We start from the raw sequence: 5,465 nt of genomic DNA on the forward strand, positions 1-5,465 counted from the left end.
TTCAGACCCTTCTTCTGAAGGATCTAAGATTCAGGGCCTCAAAGATCCCAGAGCATTGGTGATAGTAAGTCGCACAAAGCCTTGCAGTCCTGCTTTGTGCCTAAAATAATGGTTGGACGTGGGCAGAAAGCTTTGGGGACATGGCCATGCCAGTTGTGCAGTCGGCAGGGTCCTTCCTACCCTTGCTCTGAGACTGGATCTGGTCACAGCCTCTCAGAAAGGTTTTGGTAGGAGTTTGCTGGAAAAGTTAGGGGCTGCCTTTTACAAGTCAAGTACTTTTGCTCTTGAAGTATAAATTGGTCTTGAACTAGCTGGGGAAGATATAAACACACCATCTGAGTACAACAGTAGGTATCAATAATAAGTATCAATGGTATCTCTGCTTGTCTTTTATTTGCCCTTAAAAATCTGTACAAACAAACATGAACAGACTCTGGACTGTAAGAATAATATTTTCTATGGATATATATAGACAGATAAGCAAAACCCCAAGGGAGAAAAAACTTCTTATTAAAATAAAAATAAACATCTCCCATACTTTTATCCTTCTTTGCTCTCTGAGGTTCCCTTATTTCACTTTGAAATGAAAGTAGTTCATTTTCTCAGGAGGTGCTGATTAAGAGTTAAACAAAAAGACAGTCTGTCTCCCTTCCCTTCCTTCCTATCTTCCTATCTATCCATCCATCCATCTCTATCTCTGGTCCTGGATATCCCAGCCATAATCATAGATCCTTGTGCATAGCTAGGGTTAGTAGTACTTTGAATAAACACTGACACTGTGCCACTCAGGATCCCCTGAGGAAAAGTCCTCTTCATTTGTCAGTGAGAATACCGTGCTCCCAGCCTCCACTCCCCCTCAGAAAGCTGGCCTCTGAAGCTCAGTAGGACTCTGGGATCCAAATCAGCCCTCTCCGCTCCCAGAACACTGTGATCCTTGCCCCTGTAGCGGCTGTTGGCGCTTGTCCATGCTCTGTGTCAGTGTCTGGAGCTGACAGTCGTGGGAGCTTATGAAGTCACCTGGCTTCTCCGCTGTAAAACAGTGAGTGGAGTGCAATCAGTTGTCATGTGCGCATTGCAGAAGAGTGAGGAGGGGGCCGTGTCTTTGGGGAGCTGTCTGTGCTTGGGTCCTGGGGGGTTATTACACAGCGGTCTGCAGGTTGGGCACAAACTTTCTCCCTTTGCAGGATCTTGGGTAGAAAAGGTCCCAACAGGAAACAGCTCAGGGGAACTTCCTCTTGCTTGAAGTATAAATTGGTCTTGAACTAGCTGGTGAAGCCTCCCATCATGTGTGTTTGTGTCAACACTGAGATGCACAGGACAAATTGTATGCAATGCCTCAACACAGCCCAACAATTTTTTTCTGTTCACATTTAACTAGTTTTGAACAGCAGGAAGAAACCTTAAATATTTCCTTTTCTTCTCACAGACCTTTTCTCTACTAAAACAAAATTACTAGAGATGAAACAGGGAATAATTCAAATAGTCATTTAAATCAAGGACCTGGTTTGGCTTGACCTCCCTTGGTTGCTTGTGCTATGCTGATTAAGTCCGGGCAGGCTTAGCTGACCAGTGAAAGGCAAAATGGCAGATCTAGTGATTTTTTGGGGGAGTGGGAGGGTGGGGGAGTAGAAACTGGCGGTACAGTGCATTTAGCCCTTCAGTCAATACTTTTGTACCAGTGAAATCAGGTTGAAACTGACATCTAGGGCAGCCTCAAGGAGGATAACAATTCCAGCATGGAAGGCGAGGCTGTCAACGTCTGGGGAGTGAGAGGGAGATTAGTATTGTGTGTATATAAACCTGGGTTCTGTCTCCTTATCCACCACTGGCTGGCTCCCTCCTGCACTGAGAACTCTGTAAAGCTGCAGCCCCAACTTTTTTCCCCCTAAAACACACATGGGACACATTCCCACAGACATATCCAGATACAGGTTGCGGCACAGATAAATCCAGCTCTGAGTTGGGGGCAGTTCCCAGTGAAACGTTACTTTCTCTCCCACTCAAGAAAGCAGACCTCTATACAAGTAGATGTGAGATGTCACTGTATCCCCAGCCCTTGACACAGGACTCCCTCCTACAATAGATGCTAAATAAATGTTTACTAAGTGAAAGACAGAGAGTCTCGAATCCACACTAATTTGCATTTTTAAAAAGTCATTCATAAACTCTACTGTTTTAACTACTAATTAGCAATTAATCCCAATAAACCAGCAGGATTTTGTGATTGTAAACGAAGGTTGTATGGGTTGGTCAAAAGGAATATTTGGTGGCATTTTTATAGGCTCTTAAAGTAGTTTTAGCTCTATAACTGGTAAAGCCAAGCACAAGCTTTATCAGTCCTGCCACTTGACTGTCAGCACTATGTAGATAAACTCATAATGTTTCCCAGAGAGGAACTTTAATAAGAGATTCTTAAGCAGGAGACCTGGGGAGAGAGATTCTTAATGTTGCCTGATTACTGTATCTTTGTTGGGGCTTAACCTGTGCCGACAAATGCTTAATTTCAAGGTCTTATATAAATCAAGAATAAGATTCTCTATCAGACCCAAATTTGAGGCATTTGTCACTACTGTTGGTCACTCTGAAAGCTGGAGTTGGGTCCAAATGGATCCAACCCACTCTGTCACCTGGAGCTCCTCAGGGGAGGGAAGTAGCATTACATGATTAAAGGGCAACTTTGCCTTCTCATCCAAATGTTTCTATTCTGAATGATTGTTTTTAATAAGGATTTTCTGAAATAAGGATTTATGTATCACTTTTAAGAACAGCCTTAAACAGGTAAGCATATTTTAGTAAAAATAGTATTTAAAAACTGTGGTGTAGAGATTGCCAATCAAATACACTAATGACAATGATCACTTGTCTGGCTTCCATAAGTTTGGAAGATTCTGGGAGGTTCTGGGAGTGGAGTTGGAGGCAGAAAAGGGAAGCAAAGAGCCAGAGTCAGGAGTGCAGCAATCCCTAGCAGAGTCTGCAGGTGCAGAAGTGAGATTGTGAGGCAGGAAGGTGGTGGTTTAGTTAGGCGACCCAGATGGTAAGTGTGTCTGTAATGATGGAAAATGAATGAACAGGGAGAATTTTGGAAATACGAAGCAATATAACAGAGACAATTTGAGGATTTAGGTGTAGCCTCACCGTTATCAAGAGTATGAGAGAAGATGCTAAAGAAAACACTGTAGAGAAGTGAGGCTCTATTTCTCCCTGCAGACGACCCCACTGGTGCTGTCTGGAGAAGTCATGTTACATATCTTTTCTTTGTAGACTCAAGGGCGTTTCCCAACTCTTTTGGGTATGCCAGTTGGACACAATAAACTTTGGACTGATAACATTTCAACCTCAAGATATAATTTCCTTGTCTCTGTAGACCTTGAACATAATTTTCACTTAATTTGAAAGCTTGTACTTTGTACTTAATTCTAATTATGTTCATCTTGTTTTTTGAATAGAAAATTAAGAGGTTGGTCTTAAATTGGTTTTTAGATACCTTGTGATCTAAGGAGAGTCTGAAAGATGTTTACATTCCAAAGTACCAAAATTTTCCACTGCCTTGAAAAATCTGAGATGCCTTGTTGTCACTGTTTTATCAAATTATTGTTTCTAGTCTACAATCATGCCACCCTGAGCAAGCCTGATCTCGTCTGATCTCGGAAGCTAAGCAGGGTCGGGCCTGGTTAGTACTTGAATGGGAGACCACCTAGGAAGACCAGGTGCTGTAGGCAGTACAAAAAAAAAATTATTGTTTCCAAATTGCTATTTTACTCTTCCCCAAACTGGTGTGGCTAGCTAGGAAGAGTGACTTCTAAAACAACTGATAATGTTGTTGAATATACTTTGTTAAAAGGACAGAGAAGTACAAGAATATTGATGAATACCAAAATAATGGTGATAAGCCCAGGACAGGAGTAAATAGGCATTCGAGTAGTGATTCAGGAACTGTGTCTGGGACAGGAAGCTTGGAACAAACTCCCTCCTAGGGCAGACTTATCTCATGATTTGCTCCTTATTTAAGGAGTCAGGCTCCCTAAAGCTCTCCTTTAGAGTTCACTGTCTCCTTGGATGCCCTTGAATGTTTCACTTCACCTTTCTAAAGTTCATCTAAAGTAGGGTAAAGATTATTTACTCTTGGAGAAAGCTATCACAACATCTTGATAACCAGCAGAAGTAATTCAGCCAGCCTGTCTGTCATTCTTTGGGAAGAGTAGTCCAAGCGGTCCAATGTTACTTGCTTTCCTTGGGGGGAACCTATGTGGTCCCTTCTTCCTGTAACACCCACCAAAAGAAGTATGAGGGTCAACATAAAATACTAGCATGACATTTGCATTAAGTATTAAATGTAATAATTGTGCTTCTCTCCAGGGAGAAATGAAAATTAATAAATCAAATATGTCAATAAGGTATTTGTACTGATGAAAGCAGACCAGAGTTGGTTTTGTTTTTATTTTCTTTTGTACTTGTTTTGTGTTTTTGACCCAAGGTATTTTAGAGACTTTGAAGAAAGGACCTGAAAATTATTACTCAACCTGGTATTTGTATTGAAATGTATGCAGACTTCTAACTTTCAGAGCTGAACAGCCTAATCCTTGATCGTCCCAGAATGAGTTTAGGAATTTGTAATCATTTCCTTTTTACTGAGTTTGCATACATTACTAACCACTTAGCTTTAGAAGAATGAGCAGTCTCTCTGAGCTGAAATAGAATGATGAGAAGTTAGCGCCATCCTGAAATGTTCATCTCTATCAGTTAATCCTTCATGAACATTAGTGTATAAATGACATCAAAGAAGGTCCTTCATGATGCACAGAGAAGACAGACTCCTTTCCACAGTGCTCCTTTTAAACGGAAATTCCTAATAAAGTAATAAAAATGGTTAGCATTTTATATTTTCACCCGTTTTGCATTAGGAGTTTCATGGATATTTGCTCAATGCCGAGGGGAAGGGCCAACGTGTATAAATAAGAAGGCGGCGATCTGGCAAGATTGGGAACATGACCTCTTGCCCTCCACAGCCTGGGAAGCCTGAGTGAATGCTCCCAATCTTAGCAGTGTATGGACGCCCTGCGAACTCTCCCCTCTGCATACAGAGCAGGGTTAGAGGTTAATGAATGAGTGCTCTCCCCACACACGAGGTCCTGTTCCATAGTGGTTTTATAAATAAGGGCTTAAATGGGGTCAGAATAAAACCTGCATATTGCTTTTAAACTCTCTAAATCTTTTTGAAGTGATGATGTTCAAAGAGGACATCCTTCTACCAGAGAAGGAAGAGATGAGGCTCATATGCTTGGAGATCTGGGCGGCTACTACTGGCTCATTCTGTCTAAAAGCAGGACCAAATGGAAAATAAAGTGGGGGTGGGGGGCAGGTCCTCACTGCCCCCTATTCTTCTCTGGTAATCCCTTAAAAAATAATTGCAGACCCAAACCTCTGGCCTCCAGCACATTTTCCACTTGATTAGAGGCCTTTGTGAG

General features: G+C 41.8%; 1 pseudogene; it reads left to right on the forward strand.

Annotated features, from left to right (window-relative positions):
• The first annotated feature begins 3,600 nt into the window (after positions 1–3,600).
• On the forward strand, positions 3,601–3,719 carry LOC112472523 (annotated as a pseudogene).
• The last annotated feature ends 1,746 nt before the right edge of the window (positions 3,720–5,465 follow it).

This window comes from Pteropus alecto, unplaced genomic scaffold, assembly GCF_000325575.1.
Source record: "Pteropus alecto unplaced genomic scaffold, ASM32557v1 scaffold76, whole genome shotgun sequence".
NCBI classification, from domain to species: Eukaryota; Metazoa; Chordata; class Mammalia; order Chiroptera; family Pteropodidae; genus Pteropus; species Pteropus alecto.